The sequence below is a fragment of the Diabrotica virgifera genome, chromosome 1 (genome assembly GCF_917563875.1).
Source record: "Diabrotica virgifera virgifera chromosome 1, PGI_DIABVI_V3a".
NCBI classification, from domain to species: Eukaryota; Metazoa; Arthropoda; class Insecta; order Coleoptera; family Chrysomelidae; genus Diabrotica; species Diabrotica virgifera.
Window position 1 is genome coordinate 162,375,882 of NC_065443.1, and position 20,874 is coordinate 162,396,755.

The following is a 20,874-nucleotide window of genomic DNA, read 5'->3' on the forward strand; positions in this document are numbered from 1 at the left end:
TAAGCATCTGTTTAAGTATGCTAAATAGTCTATTATTACGATCCAAGAAAGAATTTGTTACTGCTTCTTAGATTCGTAGATATTTATTTTTTTCTAAAACCTTACATTTTTATAAAAATCGAAATAAATCAAAACACCCTGTATTTAGGTATAGGGAATCTTTATGAAAGTATAGCTTATTTTTTAAGGCCAATTCAATAATGTTATCAGATATAGGCCATTCCATAAGAAAAAATATAACTTTGATATACCACTCTTTTTTGGAACACCCTGTATAATTCACATTATTTTTGGGTTGTAGTATTAAAGCCCCTGTATATTTCTGTGAAGAAATTTTTTTAAAATATCAAGTGGTTTTCTGTACAGAGACCGAGGCGAATAAGATGAACCACCCTAGTAACCGGTGCCGCCCAAAATCCCGACAGCCAAAATCCTGACAGCCAAAATCCCGACAGCCAAAATCCCGACGGCAAAAACACCGACACGCCAGAATCCCGACACGCCAGAATCCCGACAGGCCAAAATCCCGACATGCAACAATCCTCGCATAAGTAAAAATTCCGACTTTTGTTTAATACTTTTAATATAAGATACTTTTGTTTAGTAACAAAAAATAAAAAATCGATGGCCATAAACAAAAAACAAGAAATAAATGTAATTATATGTTAAAAAGAAACTTATCAAACCTGTCGGGATTCTGGCCTGTCGGGATTTTGGCCTGTCGGGATTCTGGCGTGTCGGGATTGTGGCCGTCGGGATTGTGGCTGTCGGGATTTTGGCTGTTGGGATTTTGGGGTAGACCCATAATAACTTATGGCTGTTCAGCCCATATGCAGTCGGAAAAATGAAAGAATACCCATGAACGATCACATCAATCACTTATTTTGTATTTGCTATCTTTTTCTATAACAAACGTTTATTTATACACTTACTTGCACATGTTATAGAAGTACCAGGAATAAAGAGTAGTATAAAAAAATTGCAAATATTTCAGAAATGTACATTTTGTTAGCGCAAAATTCCGAGAAACTGGTGATTCTGCTCTTGTATTGCATCAGGATGTTCGTTGGAATACTTTATCGGAATGCTTAGAAAGTTAGTTGAAAAACTGGCCAATATTATTTCACGTTTGCTCAAGCAATAAAATAAGTATTGATAAAGATGTAATAAAGTTTGTAAATGATACACAGTTAATGACAAATGCCTAATACTAGGTATTTATCGAAATTAAAGTATATTGCAGGGACAAAGTCCAAACAAATACTTGCACTAAAGGAGAGGCTACAGAGATATGGCTAGAAATTCTGGAAGCATTCGAGACTGAACATGCAAATGGCGAATTTTTGATGAATGATACGAATAAAGTCAAGGAGCTTATGGAAATGGCTTTGATCATGGCTCATTTTTTCACAAATTTGCTTGCTAATCGCTTTAGTGGAAATAAATTTAGTCAAGACCAATAAAAACTGGCACGGAATATGTAGAAACTTATTATCCAGAAGCATTTCCAATTATTATTACCTAATTATCAGACAAAGTGTGTACCCTTTGAACCATATATATGTTTTCTAAACATCTACTTGAGAATGTAAGACCATTGGCATGGTGGCGTTCTATGGTCATCCAACATAAAAAAACTCTTCTCATCATACACTTTAGTCAATTCCAAACTATGTAATCGGCTAGGCAATGTCAAAGCTGCTAAGTTGGTTTCAATTATTAAAGAGCTTAATTCTATAATTCATCACATGGTTGATCAGATTGATGACTTAGATTACAAGATTACTATGAGACTGAAACAATTTGAGAAATTGATTAACTCTTGTATGAAAAATGTTTTGAAGTTTTCCAATTTTTGTTGTGTTCCCATTATTAACAAATAAATAATATATTTGTTAAAAAGTCTGTATAATAATATGTTTTGAGATTTTTTTTCATATTTATGTGATATATTCACAAAGAAATTGAAAACAAAAACGCTTGTTTAATTTAAGTGTTTTAAATTTTAAACATGTTTTAAACTGTTTCAAACAAAAACTGTTTTAAACCTAAACAAATGTTTAAAATGTTTAAAACAGTTGATTAAAACAAAATGTTTAAAACAAAACAACCCTGAACACAATTTACCAAAATTACCTAATTAATTATCCAAAAATTAACAAAATTAAATTTGTATGTTTACGTTGAGAAAACGAAGTTCAACTCAAGCCGGCAGAGGCGCTTAGTGGCAACATGCTTCCAGTTTTCTGTGGGAGTTGGATGTATTATTAAACGCTTTTCTTTACTTCAATAGTTTGCATCAAATCTTTAGACGTTAATTTGACTAACTTTTCTTCAATGCAAATGAATGAAAATTTGCAGACATATGCATTCGCGGGAACAATACACGAATAGTCAATAAAAAAAAATTGTATGTTTATTAATTGTTTAAATAAAAAAAAAACGATTTTAATGGAAAAAATTATCTTGTTTTTTATAATGTAAAAACTTGAAACTTTTACGGATTTTAGCTAATGATATGAGCTATAAATAATTTCACTTTTTACGTTAACTGTTTACGTTATGCTTCATAAATAAACAATAGTTTCAAATCTTGAACGCTCCTATATTTTTTTATATATAAATCGGCGTTTATTCGTGTCAAATTTCAATACGATACGAAAAAAAACTTCAACCAAAACTCGAATTCAAAAAATTCGTGTCTTTATCGTAGTCTTAGAAAAACAACCGGTAGAGACGTTTTGTGCTACAATTAATATTAGAATTCGTTTTGTCGTATTAATTAATTAAACGCTTTTCTTTAGTTCAATCGATTGGGTCAAATCTTTGGACGTGAATTTGACTGCCTTTTCTTCAATGCAAATGACTAAAAATTTGCAGACATATGCATTCGCGGGAACAATACACGAATAGTCAATAAAAATTTTTTTTGTTTATTAAGTGTTTGAATAAAAAAACGATTTTAACGGAAAATGCTTAAATTTTTTTGCTTTTTACAATGAAGAAACTTGAAACTTTTATAGATTGTAGCTAATTATATGAACTATAGATAATTTCACTTTTTACTATATAGTTTCAAGTTTTTTGCCGATTCCGAATACTTTTCATGTTTGTACATCATATGTTTTATACATATTTTAATAAACATGACGATATATTTTAATGTTTGAAAAGTGTAAGACTAAAAAGTAAAAAAAATATGAAAAAAATATTTTTAATAAACGCTTTTCCTTAGTTACGAGTGACTAAAATTAAACATATAAAAAAATCAACTAAAAAGCCAAAGATAAAAAAAAAATTAAAAAAATCTAACATATTCGTTAAAGAAAAGCGTGATGCGAAAACCGTTTATTCGATGAACACGCGCCACGCTTTTCTTTGACGAATGTGTTAGATTTTTTCAATTTTTTTTTTACTTTTTGCTTTTCATTGATTTTTTTATAATATGTTTAATTGTAGTCACTCGTAGCTAAAGAAAAGCGTTTCTTAAAAATATATTTTTTATAGCAAATATATTAGACTATATGGACCCGCAAAATGAATGGGAAATGTCAAGAGTTTTATGTATTACTGTCTATAGTATTTGCTGTTATCCACAGAGCCCTATGTCTTTCAGATAATTGGTTCTTATCATAAGGAATTTGTGGCTTAAAACCACAAGCACAGAATAAAATTTTACTTTTTCTCTGTTTGATAGGCTTCCAGTAACAGGCATTTTTTCTATATTAATAAAATATATATACAGTGATGAGCGAGCTATAATAACCGGCAGAAAAACGCAAAAGATGGAAAACAATACATTGCGAAGTAAAGAGAGATGAAACTAGTAGAGGTGAAATTATCGTATAAGGTATAAAGGTATAAGATATAAGATAAACCTATAAAGTAACATTACATTACATAATTTCCACCTTTTAGACGTCTGTGAAGCAGGGGCGTCATTTGATAGGGTCAGGGGGGACATTTGCCCCCCCCCTGACCCTGAAAATGACTGAGATTTACAAAAAATAGATCAATTTTGTATTATGTTTGCATATATCGTCGGTATACTACGAAAACCAGATAAATGTCGAAATACCGAAATCGAGAAAAAACATTTTTAAAGTTTAGTGCTTTATTTTGAATTAAGCGTACCAGTTGTGTTTGATATTCGATATGCTAGTGAAAGATGCATATATCAGAAATAATATTCTATCATTAGTTTGAAATAGTTAAGAGACCTAGCTGATTAAACCTAAATTTAAGATCGAGGTGCGATCACTTACCTGGTTTTACCTGTTAATCAAAATAAATCACACTGTATTAAAGACACTTATCACCTTTTTACTGAATATGGTAGATATACAGCAGTAGAAATATATTGTTGTCCGGCAAATATATACGTGCGCTTAGTTGGTTTTACGTGCAACAGAACTTTGATTTTATGGAAGTCAGTAGCGATACTTATATTGTTTTATTTGAAAATGAAAAGTTGGTTAGGTGTAACTTATTTCTTTATTACACAAATTATCTGCTGAATGGTAAGTCGTATCATTTGTTGAGTTTTACCTGTATGTAGAGCGTAAAAAGCTGAGAATTTTGGTAAGTATACTTAACTCAATATTTTAAAATTTGTCATTTATCTGGTTTTCGCAGTATACCGACGATATAATGTATTGTATATATAATGTTTGCCCCCCCCCCCTAGCAAAATTTCAAATGACGCTCCTGCTGTGAAGGGAAGTTATTTTATAAAATTCTTCTGTCATAGTTACAGTTCGAGACGTCTAAAGGTGGAAAACTATGTAATGTAATGTTAATTTTTACGTTTATATCGATAACTTCCACCTCTACTAGTTTCATCTCTCTTTACTTTGCAATGTATTATGTTTTCCATATTTTACGTTATTCTGCCAGTTATTAGCGCGCTGATCACTGTATAAAAACTATTTAAAAAGTCACTACAACTATAAAGTCACTTCTGTCTCTGTTCTCTCACAACAAAAACAAAACACAACACCGTGAAACAACCATTGACATATTAAGCGTAGACTCGGCATACTCATCAAAAAAGCGTAACGCGGAAACAGCATGGAAATAGTCGATCGGTGGTCTATCTATCTCTTTTAACCAAACGATCCCGCGCATGTGACTGACAAAGATGGCTAGACCACTCAATCATATGTCAACGTTACACCCCGATGCATTAAATCGCATATCCCTAGTCAAGTCTATCCTCTTAATATGTCTCTGGAAACAACACACTGTTTGCATACAGACAGCCGCCATATTGAATAATTTTTGACAGGTCATTCATTGGAATGCCTAATTGAAAATTTCAAAAAAATTTCCTATGCCCAATTTTCCTGTTTTTTATTCAAAAAATATAACTTGAAATTTTTCAGATCTTTGAAGCAAAATTGTGTTCAAAAAGATAAAATCTAAAAAATATTCTTTTCTCGATTCAAGAGGTTCTATGGCATCTGGCATCTGGGAAGCCAAAAATTTGTATAAAGGCATGATTTTATATCCTTTATCGATAACACAAAAATGACGGAGCTAATTGGTGCGGTGATATTTTTGACTATCTTATCCCGCTAGAGCCCTTGTTTCAGTCACACTCCAACAGATGCCACTAGTTGCAGTGTACCTACTCGTTATTTCCTTGCCTACGGATATAGAGAATGTACAAAGTGTAAAACTTGTCTGTATCCTCTCGAGCTTCGGCAACAGAACGAACAACATTTTGTTCGGTTCTGCTTCTGCTTCGGCTTAAGGCGGACTGACCCCCCGATACTCGTCTATCGTGCCACCATGTATTGACGTCGAGTGAGGGGAAACCTAACCTAAAATCGCCTTTGTGCTTATTGATGGGGTTGTTTTGGCATCGCGCCTTTTTCTCCCCGAAACAAAAGAAAATAAAGTAATCCAAACATAATAGTTATTTTTCTACGACCGTTTAATAACATGCTCATCATTATTCGCTATTTTTTCATAGATAATAGCAACCATTACTGGACCCGTGAGTAATAATTCATTACTCACAGGTCATTACTCACGTCACGGGCTGAAGTTAGATTCAAGTGGCGCATGCCACTTTTAATATTAATCCCCTAATAACACAAAACATTCCATGAATGTTCCTAGAATGTACTCACAGGACATTCCAAACATTCCTGGAATGTCCCCAAATGCACACGAATGTCCCTGGAAAGTCCCTGGAATGTGCTGTGTCAGCATTTTAAATATTCTTAGAATGTTCTGTTGGAACATTCCATGAATGTCTACGAATGTTCTTTGGACATTCACAGTATATGTTTTAGACTGAATGTCTTGTTGGAACATTCCATGAATGTTCTTTGGACATTCACAGTATATTTTTTAGACTGAATGTCTTGTTGGGACATTCCATGAATGTTGGAACATTCCATGAATGTTCTTTGGACATTCACAGTATATTTTTTAGACTAAATGTCTTGTTGGAACATTCCATGAATGTCTACGAACGTTCTTTGAACATTCACAGTATATTTTTTAGACATTCTCTGAAATATATCGTCAGTGCTGTGACAATACCTCCTATATCTTTTTTCATGAGGTTTGCAGGAGACGAAAAACATTTTTTAAGGTCACCTCCTGTTTGCATACGTAAGTTCTGGCTTGTTTTGTAGTAAATAGATAGTTAAATTTACTGCAAAACAAGTCAAAAAATATATGAAAACAGGAGGTGGCCCAAACAAGTTTTTAGTCTATCTTACAAATCTCATGAAAAAACAGATAGGAGGTATTGTCACATCACTGACGATATGTGGCCATACCAAATAATGCATCCTTGATAAATATAAACATTTTTATTGCAAAAAATCTTTTCATACATTTTTTTAATGTAATTTACTGATATTCCTATAAAAAAATGTGTCACATTTGCTTTGTAAACCTTTCTTTTGCCTTTCATAGCCACATATTCCATTTCCTTCCTGGTTTTTTGTAGACCACTTCTCTCAGCTGATTCTAAAAGAAAATAAAATAAATGGTAATTTTTCTATCCTTTACAATTAACAATCAGAAGAAATATTTACAGGTAATAATATGCATATAATAATAATAATAAAATAAATAATAAATTAAATAATATTTAAATAAATAATAAATAATATTTAATAAAGAAAATAATAAAACATTTTGTATTTTGACAACGACGTCCGATGTGGAAGTAGAAACCATAATAAAGTTATTTTTTCAAGTAAATTCTGGCTTATTTCCCCATTAAAATAGTTACAATAATTACAAAAATGCCACAAAGAAATAGCTTTTTCACAAACTAATAAGTATTTTGTTTTATTATATTTATTGTTTTTATTATTTACTTTAACTTAAGATTATAACTTAATTGTTGTTTTCTATTTCTGATGTTTTTATTTATTTGCATTCAATATTAATCTGTTTTCTTGTATAATCTACTTCGCAATAATTATGTGATATATTGGACTTAAAATGAATTCAAAAATTTTTTGTAATTGGGCAACAATGTCAACTTAGATCTCTGATGTAGATAATGAAGAACAACGGTATCTACAGTTGGAAAAATGAAAGAATAGGGCTTTTCATCAATTGTCATTTGTTTCGAGCTTCTGTCATGTGTCACATAATATTAATATATCTACGTCATATGTCTTTGGTTTGTATCTATTATTGTATATACCAATAACGTATGTAGTAGATATATTAATATTATATGACACATGACAAAAGCTCGAAACAAATGACTGTGGCCCTATAGGGCTTTTCATTCACAGTCATTTGTTTCGAGCTTCTGTCATGTGTCACATAATATTAATATATCTACGTCATACGTTATTGGCATATACCCATGATACACACCAAAGACGTATGACGTAGATATATTAATATTATGTGACACATGACAGAAGCTCGAAACAAATGACAATCGATGAAAAGCCCTATACCCATGAACGATCACATCAATCACTTATTTTGTATTTGCTATCTTTTTCTATTTTAGAACAAATAGAAAATGATATAAAAACATTAAAAATAAAAAACTGGAGAAAAAAAGCACGAAACAGATCAGAGTGGAGAAGAATCCTGGAACAGGCCAAGACCCAGAAAGGGCTGTCGAGCCAATGATGATGATGATCTTTTTCTATAGGTAACAAACGTTTGTGATTTATAGAAAAAGACAGCAAATAGGGCTTTTCATCAACTGTCATTTGTTTCGAGCTTCTGTCATGTGTCACATAATATTAATATATCTACGTCATACGTCTTTGGTTTGTATCATTGGTATATGCCAATAACTTATGACATAGATATAGTAATATTGTGTGACACATGACAGAAGCTCGAAACAAATGACTGTGAATGAAAAGCCCTATACAAAATAAGTGATTGATGTGATCGTTCATCGTTATAGGGTTTTTCATTCAGTCATTTGTTTCGAGCTTCTGTCATGTGTCACATAATATTAATATATCTACGTCATACGTTATTTATATAATCAATGATACAAACCAAAGACGTATGACGTAGATATATTAATATATGTGACACATGACAGAAGCTCGAAACAAATGACAATGAACAAAGCCCTATATTGCTTTTCATCGATTGTCATTGGTTTCGAGCTTCTGTCATATGTTATATAATCTGTGTATAATATTAATACAACACGGATTATACGACATATGACAGTAGCTCGAAACAAATGACTGTAAATGAAAAGCCCTATTCTTTAATTTTTCCAACTGTATATTGTAATTGTATTCTTAATTGGGTTAAGCATATTACCTGTGTGATATAAGCTATTGGAACAGCACAGTCTCTCAAACGGTTGAAAGTGAAGTTCTGTCAATATCTTTTTCTAAAAAATGTTTTGAACATACTGCTCTATTAACAAATCTGATCAATACTTCATGCCTTCTTTGCAGGATCTTCTGGAAAGCTAAAAATACAAAATATATGCATTACTGAGCATTATTAACAAATTTTAGTTTTAAATAAAAAATATGATTAATGAACTCACAAAATATTATAAAAAGCAGCTTAGAAATTGTTTATTAGTATAGTCGTTTCCCTAGCCACAACTGGCTAGTGATTTTAGTAGGTAATTTTTTTGTTTTTGGCCATTTTTGCCAAAATTACTAACTATTTAGTTATTTTTTTGCCAATTTTACCAAATTGTCAAAATTATTTACTAAAATCACTAGCCAGTTGTGTCTGAGACTAAGTTTAGCGAACCGACTGTACTATTCATACTGTGTATTCATTAGTTGGTACTATTATAGTGTGTGGTCTACCATCCTGTTTATAAACGCATACATTAGCAAAAACGCAAAAAAAAATTTAATTTTACAAATAATCCGTTTGTTATTAACTCTATTTACTATTTTAGTTAGGAATAAGCAAGTTTGTGGCTTATTCGCAATTATTAAAATAATAAATGGATATTTTCTGAAATAGGGGCATGCCTTTGTTTACATATACTAACCTTTGAAACATTATTCCTGCAGATTTTTTATCTACATTGCTTCTGCTACTCCAACTGATTTTATGCACTATATTAATAATACTATTAAAGTTATTATAAAAGTATCCGAATTAAAAAATATTCTTAAAAAGCACAAATAAAAACAAACAACGATCACGCACGGCAAGGTGGCCAAGGCCAAGATGCATGTCAAGATGGCCGAAGCACCGAAGTCTGAAGTGAGGTCATTGGTCGTTTTTAGTCACGTGATGCCCTCTCTAAGCACCATGCACAAATACATGCGCCGTGAATTTGAAAATGAACATATAGGAACATTGGTAGTATGTTCACAGAATGTCTTATGGTAACATTCCACGAATAATTTAATCAGATGTTCACCGAATGTTCCCTAAATGTCCAGGACATTCAAATATTGATAGAACTTTGGTAGTCCATTCCTGGAATGTTGTGTGTTGTTAGGGTCGTATTAATCGTATATAAACTGCAAATAAAATTACTTGTTTATTTAATACAATAATTATTGTAATTTATACCAATAATTAACTTCGAAAAATTTTTAAAAGAATTTTATCTGTAACAACAATATTTTTTACGTTTATATCTTGTTTACTAAAAATTTTGACGTTTATCATTTAATTTAGTGGCAGTGACATTAGCGCATTTTGTTTATGTTAATTGGAATTTATAACGAATATTGTGTTTGTTTTTCAAGTTATATTGTGTTAAATATGTTATAATATATTATGTATAGTTATATTATTATATTATATATAGTTAAATGTAAATATACATTCAGGGTTGCCAGGTCAGTTTTTATTTTTTAGTAGTTTTGCTTTCAAAAAATGAGGAGAAATCAGTAGATTCTTTTTAGGCCATGTAAATACAGTAAAATCTGTGTTAAGGGTCACCTGTCAAAATCGGCCACCTTTATTAACGGTCAGTTTAAAAATTCTCCAAACCAATTATATGAAGATTTCCTTATTTAAATTTATGACCTGTAGTCCAGGGCTCATCTGTTTTGAGATGGACGTTGAGAGGTGACTCAAATTTTTTTGCAGAAATTACTTGAAAATAAATCGAATAATAATATTTGAGTTATCCTCCCTCTCAAAAAGGACCGGAACATTGTTTAAATAATCAAAATGTCAAAAAATTAAGGAAAAATTCGATTTTTTTTTTCGTTTTTTGATTAAAACTGTAAAAGTATTCATTTTCGAGAAAAGTTTTACTGGTATAAAAGTTGCGTAATTAAATTTCCTACAATATAGAATTGGTAAAAATTTTTAAAAATATACACCCTTGTTGCAAAATAGCAATAATTGCGAAAAAACAATACAAAAACAAGTATTCGAATTTTACGTTTTTCAACCATTTATGCTACACTTAGGACCTTCATATTTCACCCAGAAAAACTTTATGACATAGTAAAACAATACTGTAAATTTAATTAAGATCGGTTCAATAGATTTTGCAAAATAAATTTTGCAATCCAGCTTTCGCAAAAAAAATTCATTTTTTCAAAATGTTACAGGACTGAAACTGAAGCAGGTAACAAGTTGAAATTTTTTTGCTTATAGAAGTGTACTGTACCTTTCATTTGCAATTTGCAAAATTAAAATCGATTAATTACCACGACGTCAGGAAATTTTTTAAATAAACATTAATTTTTGGTGCTACGCGCAGGACAGCGGTGTTCGATTCACACAAGTTGATTTCCACCAAAATTTCTTCTAATCTTTATCTAACATATTATTTTCTTACTCTATATTTTGTTGTATTTTAATATTTTAATTCCAGAAAAGTCAAACTAATTTTATTATTGTTTGTGAAATATTGTTTAAACAATTGCATATGTTTAAAAATAATAAACTTTTATTCTCTAAGTTAAAATATATAAACAATAAAGTTTTTGCTAATAAAGTGTTATTTCAAAGGATAGAGTATGTGTTTTTATTTTGCAATAAACAAATTTATTTATTTATACCGAAATTTAATAAAAATTAAAATGTATCAATCATTATCAAAGGTCATTGGAATGCCCAATAAGAGCAAACTATCCGCTGTCCTGCGCGTAGCACCAATAATGAATGTTTATTTAAAAAAATTCCTGACGCCGTGGTAGTTAATCGATTTTAATTTTGCAAAATTGCAGATGAAAGGTACAGTAAACTTCTATAGGCAAAAAAAATTTCAACTTGTTATCTGCTTTATTTTCAGTCCTGTAACATTTTGAAAAAATGAATTTTTTTTTGCGAAAGCTGGATTGCAAAATTTATTTTGCAAAATCTATTACCCCGATCTTAATGAAATTTACAGTATTATTTTACTGTATCATAAAGGTTTTCTGGGTGAAATATGAAGGTCCTAAGTGTAGCATAAATGGTTGAAAAACATAAAATGCAAATGCTTGTTTTTGTATGGTTTTTTCGCAATTATTGCCATTTTGCAACAAGGGTGACTATTTTTTAAATTCTTAACGAATTCTATATTGTAGGAAATTTAATTACGCAACTTTTATGTCAGTACAACTTTTCTCGAAAATGAATACTTTATAAGTTATAATCAAAAAAACGAATAAAAAAATCGAATTTTTCCTTCATTTTTTGACATTTTGATTATTTAATTAATGTTCCGGACCTTTTTGAGAGGGAGGATAACTCAAATATTATTATTCGATTTATTTTCAAGCAATTTCTGCAAAAAAATTTGAGTCACCTCTCAACGTCCAAATGTGCTAATATTTTTACAGATTAGCCCTGGTCTACTGGTATTTAAGGCCATCTTTATAATACGGCCGCAGCCAAATAATCTCGTATTTTTAAAGCCCATTTATTTCATAGAAATTTACCTTTTATTAACGGCCAATATATGTTGATAGATTTCAGTAATTTTTCAGTAGGTCAGTATATTGGCGTAAAAAATCAGTATATCTAATGAAAAATCAGTAGACCTGGTAACCCTGTATACACTATAACTATATATTATATGAAATACGTCCACCGACAACAGCCATTTCCTATTTATTAGATTCACTTACAGTAGGTACAAATTTAAATAAGAATTTAGTAATAGTAGGCAGGTATTTTTGTAAATTATTATAATTTAAATCTCGAGTAGTTGATAATTAAATTTTTTACTAATTAAAATAAAAAAAGGTCGTAGAAAAAGTATATTATTCTACTCGCATGTAATGGATATTACTCACTCTGATGAATTACGACACTCGCCTACGGCTCGTGTCGCAAACTTCATCATCGTGAGTAATAGCCATCATTACATGCTCGTTGAATAATATACTATTATGTACCAAGTCAGTAAAAGTTACTCTTTATCGAACGAGTCTGATATTATGAGCAGAGCGAGCCCAAATGACTGTACTCAAATACATTAGACTACAATACATACAACTCTTGGCATTTCCCATTAATTTGGGGAAGCAAACAAAATAAAAAAAAAACAATAAAATCCTTTATAAAAGGTATTTTAAAATCCCTTAAAAGGGCTACATCAAAATCACAACATTTTTCGACTGGTTTACCAGTCATCATAAGTGCTTACGTGCAATGTACAGTTACGGTCACTGAATAGTTTACACTTTAATTTTTACATTGTAATACTGCAAAAATAGCAGTGTCGTACGGATTTGATAAATGTCAAAGTCAAAAAATTTGAAAAAGTCAATGCTTGTCAAAAATTTCAGAAATGTTGAAAAATAAAATAAAACGATATCAAACTCCTCCAAAATGATTCGAATGCATTTGAGTGATGCGCAAATGCAAGAGCAGTTGCCAAACTCGAAGAAGGATGGTCACTAAGGCAAGTTGCTGCAGATTTAAACGTGAGCCATATGTGCATATGGAAAATCAAACAAATATATTTAAAATAAAAGGGTATTTTAAAACCAGACTTCCTTATTTTCGTTATTAATACCATAATCAAGTTTATTCAAAAATACTTCTTTCTATACTTTTCATTTTGTTAAATTTTGTAAAATATATTATTTACATTATTTTGATTTTTTAATTTTAATCAACCTCTTCTAGGTACACCACTGGTAACGTCACTTTGACGTAAAAGGTGCGTTTACACGGGGTAAACATTTTAAAAATCGGCTCCTAGATACGTAATCCTGTAAACTATTTAATGACCGCAACTGTACATGCTAACCACCATGATATTATTTAACAAAAATATGTGGGTCAAAGCCCAGTAAAAGTTGTCCGTCAAGGAAACATTGGTTTAAAATGCTATATTAAGCGTGGGTGTTTAAAATATTTTGCTAATCTGCCCCAGGTAACATCTGAGCTGTGGATTTGACTTGTTCACATGGTGAAAGTATGACAGCAAGCAAAGTAAAGTATGACTTGCTGTCATACTTTCACCATAATATGAACAAGTCAAATTCACAGCTCAAATGTTACCTGAGGCAGATTAGCAAAATATTTTAAACATCCACGCTTAATGTAGCATTTTAATTTAAACCAATGTTTCCTTGACGGACAACTTTTACTGGGATTTGACCCACATATTTTTGTTAATTAATATCTTGGTGGTTAGCATGTAAATTGCACGTAAGCACTGATGATGGCTGGTAAACCAGTCGAAAACTAGTTAGTTATGTTGTGATTTTGATGTAGCCCTTTTGAGGGATTTTAAATATACCTTTTATAAAGGATTTTACTGTTTTTTGTATTACATGGTATACAGCCAACTACAGGAAAACTTTTTCCTTGTGGATTTTTCAAACAAAATAGCGTCATCTAGTGGTATGAGTTATAACCACAAACTATGCATTTAAAACAAAGTAACAAAGGTAGTTTTATAGGATTATAGGCCAGGAATCGAAGCTTTTCACCTCGCAATTTTTACAGAATGGATCGATTTGCTTGAAAATTTGAGAATAAGTAGTGGATAATCCAAGGATCTAAATCTATATGATTCCGAAAGGCGCTTTTACCATGGGGGTGGTTGCTACCCCATCTCGAGGGTGGAAATTCTTTATCATATTTTGATCGGAAAAGTTGATAAAAACATTAATTCTAAGCAAAAAATGTTATATACATTTTTTTGATAAAATTAATAGTTTTTGATTTATTCGCTATCGAAAGTGTTATTTTGTATAGAAAAAATCAATGTTTGTCGATATATGTACTCATTTACGATTCACTCAATTTTTGCCGTAGAAAAATTATTTTCAAACCAAATTCTCGGGAATTAAATAACCTACAATTTTATATTAAAACATTTTTTCATATCTCTGATGCTAATCTTTCTGTTCTGAAGAAAATGGCATTTTTTACCAAACTACACAAATGCGTTATACGCTTTTAACTCCAGATTTTTAAAAACTAACCATTCTAAGTCAGTTAACCTTCTAGAATCTATTAATAATTATACATAGATAAATGAGAATGAATAGGGCCAATGACTAAAACACAGCTAACTTACATTATTATGCTTCCAATTGGATTTCTCCTTTTTTTTTTTCAAAAAAATATATTGATTTTTTAACCGCAACTTTTTTATTTTTATCTTAGAAAGTTTGGTAAAACATAATATTGTAGGATTTTTTCAAGATCTATAAGTTTATTTATTATATATTTTTAAAATCCTCAGTCGCAAAAAGAGGTGACTTTGAAAGGGTTGGTAAAGGTGGTTTTTGCATGTTATTATAAGTTTGAATTATCAATAGCTCACTAAATTTTTGCCGTAAAAAAATTTTTGCAAACCATATTACTGGGAATTAAATAAGCTACAATTTCAAATTTAAACATTTTTTCGTATCTCTAATTCTAATCTTGCTATTCTGAAGAAAAAGCCATTTTTTCCAAACTATAAAAATTGGTTATTCGCTTTTAACTCCAGTTTTTTAAAACTAATCATTCTATGCCTGTTAAACTTAAAACCTATTAATAATATATAAATAAAAATGACCAAAAAGTTAATGATTAATTTTAAATAGGGTGGTGATTAGGGCGTTGCTTGCGATCACTTTTTCGCTGAAAAAAAAATGAGGACAGACATTCTTTTCATTATAAGTCACTTAATTTTTGAGCTAGAGACTTCTTTTTATTACTAGAGATAGATATTTTTAAGTACATACTTTAAATCAGTTTCAACACGTTGTCCTCGAAAAATGCATAGTTTTCCCGTCTTTTGACTTTGAAACTACAATTTAACAAATTTAAGATGTAACTGTTGCACTACAAACTTTATTTTGTTACTTCTAACTAAACTTTATTACTTCAAACATAAACATCATATGTGTAATTCATTAAAAATAATAATAAAACCTAATTCATATCGAGCATTTTTTAAAGGCTTTTCTTTACTTCAATAGTTTGCATCAAGTCTTTAGACGTTAATTTGACTGATTTTTCTTCAATGCAAATGAATGAAAATTTGCAGACATATGCATTCGCGGGAACAATACACGAATAGTCAATAAAAAATTTTTTATGTTTATTAATTGTTTAAATAAATAAAAACGATTTTAATGGAAAATGCTTAAATTATCTTGTTTTTTATATTGTCAAAACTTGAAATTTTTACGGATTGTAGCTAATGACATGAGCTATACATAATTTCACTTTTTACGTTAACTGTTTACGTTATGCTTCACAAATAAACAATAGTTTCAAATATTGAACGCTCATATATTTGTTTATATATAAATCGGCGTTAATTCTTGTCAAATTTCAATACGATACGAAAAAAAACTTCAACCAAAATTCGAATTCAAAAAATTCGTGTTTTTATCGTAGTCTTAGAAAAACCACCGGAAGAGACGTTTTGTGCTACAATTAACATTAGAATTCGTTTAGTCGTATTAATTAATTAAACGATTTTCTTTAGTTCAATCGATTGTGTCAAATCTTTGGACGTTAATTTGACTGCCTTTTCTTCAATGCAAATGACTAAAGATTTGCAGACATATGCATTCGCGGGAACAATACACAATTTTCACGAGAAAAAATTTGTTTGTTTATTAATTGTTTGAATAAAAAAACGATTTTACCGGAAAATGCTTAAATTCTCTTGTTTTTTACAATGAAGAAACTTGAAACTTTTACAGATTGTAGCTAATTATATGAACTATGGATAATTTCACTTTTTACGTTAATTGTTTACATTATGCTTCATAAATAAACAATATAGTTTCAAATTTTTTGCCGATTCCGACTACTTTTCATGTTTGTACATCATCTTTTGCTTTTTGGTTGATTTTTTTATAATATGTTTAAATTTAGTCACTCGTAACTAAAGAAAAGCGTTTCTAAAAAATATTTTTTTCATATTTTTTTATTGTTTATTAAATACGAATTCCTTTTGTTTACTTTAAGTTTATTGTATACAAAAGTTTGTTTTTATCTATTGAGGCAGTACGAAGTCAGCCGGGTCAGCTAGTAATTGATATGTTATAGTATGAGAAGAGAAAAAAATGTTTTTTAGGAAATATTTTGAAATTTTTAATTATGTTAATTACCATTAAATTAATGCATAACTTATCTTCACATGTACTTATGTGCGGCAGATTCGTGCAAATATTATAAGAATTATTGTGCATTAATATAAAAAGCATATAATTTGGACCACATATACTACACATAGGTACAAAGGTTTAAATATGTGAAGCCGTCTCAAATTTTGCCTTTTACAAAAATGGCAGGCATTAAAAATGGCGACTATACATGAGTCACTAATAGCACGATAACTGTTGAACGAAAAGTCCGATTTCAACCAACTTGGTATATAGGTCCTATTTTTGATGTGTAAGATCGAGGCCATGAACCGGAAGAATGGGGTTTACCAGAATTTGTGTTTTCCTGATTTTTTTAAGTAAAAATATGTTGTTTCTATTTTCAATTTTTTCACCCTGTATATACTATTTTTCAAAAAGGTAACACCGGCGTTGAAAAAAGCGTAAAAATATTTTTTAGGAATATTTTGAACTCTTTAGTTATGTTAATTACTAATTAATAAATGCATAACCTATCTTTCCATGAAATTTAGTTGAAATCGGACGTCTCGTTCAAAAGTTATCGTGCTATTAGTCACATATGTATAGTCGCCATTTTGAATGCCCGCCATTTTTGTAAAAGGCAAAATCTGAGATGGTAGTCGAAGCAATAAAGCACTGAATCTCCGAAAAAAAACTCCGAAAAAAACTGAGCCATGATATAATATTGAGAAATTGCATACAAAAAATGCATTTTAAAAGTGCATCTCAAACAGACAATAAAAAAAAATCAGAACTTGTCAATTATCTACGGAAATGAATTTAATTTTGTAACTCGGGGGTTTTTGAGGTCGCTGAAAACGAATATGACGTCGAATGTGATCTCCGGAGTACCTGGTGCCCAGGGTACCTACTGTTTATCTCGTCTTGTGGAATTTTCGGCAAATTCATTAAAAAAATAATTAAAAATCATTACTCGGGGGGTTTTTGGGTTAGCTAACGACGGATATGACATCGGAAGTTATTTCCAGAGTACCTGGTGCCCAGGGTACCTAGTGTTTACCTCGTCTTGTGCAGTTTTCGGCAAAGAATTTATTAAACAATTAGTCAAAAATAATTACTCGGGGGTTTTTGGGGTCTCTAACGACGAATATGACATCGGAAGTGTTCTACGGAATACCTGATGCCCAGGGTACCTACTTCTTCTGAAGTTTTCGGTAAATTCATTAAAAAATAGCCAAAAATCAGTACTCGGAGATTTTTGGTTCGCTGACGATGAATATGACATCGGAAGTGATCTACGGAGTACCTGGTATATCCAAGGTACCTTCTGTGTAGGTACCTCGTTTTCTAGAGTTTTCGGCAAATTCATTAAAGAATTAGTCAAAATTAAAATTCATTGCTCGGAGGTTTTTGGGGTCTCTGACGACGAATTTGATATCGGAAATAATCTCCGGAGTAGCTAGTGCCCAGGGTACCTACTGTTTGTCTCATGACTAATGATTTTTGACTAATGTTTTAATGAATTTGCCTAAAACTCCAGAAAACGAGGTAAACAGTAGGTACCCTTGGCACCAGGTACTCCGAAGATCATTTTCGATGTTATATTCGTCGTCAGAGACCCCAAAAACCCCCGAGTAATGAATTTTGAGTAATATTACAATACAATACAAGACGAGGTAAACAGTAGGTACCCTGGGCAGCAGGTACTTCGGAGATCACTTTCATATTCGTTTTCAGCGGCCTCAAAAACCTCCAAGTAACAAAATTGAACTCATTTCTGCCGATAATTGACGAGTTCTGAATTTTTTTTTATTGTCTATTTGAGATGCACTTTAAGAATGCATCTTTTGTATGCAGTATTTCAATATTATATCATGGATCTGTCTTGTCGTTTTTTTTTCGGAGGTAAGGCCCGTTTTAGTGCTTTATTGCTTCGCCTATGGTCTCATATCTAAATTTGAACCTTTTATGTGTAATATATGTGTTCCAAATTATATGCTTGCATCATTAAACGCTCAATTGTTTCACATATCGGCCGCACTATAGCGAAATGATTCGACTATTTTACACTAATGCTATAATATGATAATTATAACATAATAAGGAATTACTGTGAGATGTATGTTTTGTAATTTTATTTGAAAATCTTGAGTTTGAGATACAACCTTGAGATTAAACATTATTATTCGTAGAAAAAGGTTGAAACTCGCCTAACAACCATTTTACACTCTCCGTGGTAATTATTTTCCCGTTTTACTATTCAAAGGTATAAACTGCTCGTCAAAAGTTAGGGATATAGAAAATTATGCTGATTTTCATAGTTGATTTTTTCGCGAACAGACGGATTCCGCTATTTTTTTTATTTTAGATTTTTCTTTAATATTTACACAATTGTGAAAAGGTTTACTCAAACTTATTTTTTGTACTTATACCGGGTGGAAGAAAACAAATGTTTTTCTTATGTTAAGTTTGAGACACCCTGTAGGGAAAAAAAGGTACAAATGTGTGTATACATCAGAATCGAATTGTAGTCTTATGTTTTGTGAACATTTTGTTATTTGAATGTCCCTGATATCTTTAGAAACAAAAAATAGACGGTTTTGTAATTTAACATGTGCTTTAACCGAAACAAAAGTTTGAGACACCTTGTAGGGAGAAAAAGGCACAAAGGTGAGTATACCTCGATATTATGTTGTCGTCTCGTATTTTGTGAATATTTTATTTTTTTAATTTCTCTGATATCTTTAATAACAAAGATACTAGACGGTGTAATGTACCTACCTACTCATATGTACGATATTAATATACCTATGTATTTTTATATAGTTTTTAATCACCCGGTATATGTTATTTACAATTATGAAAAGTTTCTCATGTTTAAATCACTAATATTTGCTATTAAAAATCAGAATCAATACTATTCATAATTATTTTTTCCCATTTAAAATAAATAAGTTTCTCTAGTTTATTTGTCTAATACTTCGTATCTATAAGTAACAATAATCTATTTCGCCAATTTCTTTGTTCGATCAGCTATCCGTATTTGCTATTAATATTAATATTTGAGTCCAATCTCTTGTACTCAAATCCATCCAAAACCTCGTTAAATGATTGTAGATAACAGAACCTGTAAATTCATAGTTTTAAGAAATAAACGTAACATTGTAATTTTCATTTTCCAGTATAATAAATTAATCCACGTCATTCTACGTAATTTTATTCTAAAAAGAAGAATTAGTCCGGAGAAGAATTAGCAGCATAGTATTCCATAACAAAAAAGTGGTGTCAGAAGTGGGATCTCAGTAACAGAGTTCCTCTGGTTGCTGAGAGAAAGAAAAGCTGAGGAAATTTCGAATTGGCTTATTTCCTTCGAGGAACCATTCGGAAGAAACTGTCAGTGTGGAAAATTCGCCACTACAACAACTGTTTACATTAGGGTCCAGTACAAATCCAGTTCCAAATCCAGTGCCAGCCCAAGTTACTACTACCCTATTGTAGTAACAATCTGAAGTAGAGGTGAACCAGGAATAAGAGACTATGCGACTAACCATAAAATTAAAATTCTTCATGTAAGTACATTCTTTCTTAAATTCTGTCTCATACCTATATACTAAGTCTTAAAAAAAACGTAAAAGATTATAAATGTATGTCTACCATATATCCTGATATAAGCAAATTATTTGACGAACAAATACCTTCTCCCGACTCAAATTCTTTCTCAAATTCTACTAGTTCTAATTCTAATAACATGTCATTCTCAATTGAAATAGCTGAAAAACTTCTTATAAGATTCGATGCTACAAAATCAAAACTATACGAATTCATAGATAATTGTGATAAAGCTTACAATCTAGTAAATCCACAATCCAAAGCAATTTTATTAGCCATTATAGAAACTAAATTAACTGATAAAGCTAGGGCCATA

The 20,874-nt window shown here is 30.7% G+C and overlaps 1 protein-coding gene and 1 long non-coding RNA gene across 3 annotated transcripts in view; both read right to left on the minus strand.

Moving 5' to 3' along the window:
* The window catches only part of LOC126881434 (1,5-anhydro-D-fructose reductase-like), a 207,251-nt gene that overhangs the window by 101,022 nt on the left and 85,355 nt on the right, over positions 1-20,874 (minus strand). The window lies entirely within an intron of this gene.
* On the minus strand, positions 6,120-10,039 carry LOC126881446 (uncharacterized). The gene is made up of 3 exons (XR_007696856.1): positions 9,488-10,039; positions 8,788-8,941; positions 6,120-6,990 (listed from the first exon to the last, which is right to left on the minus strand). It is a non-coding gene; the product is annotated as an uncharacterized LOC126881446 (long non-coding RNA).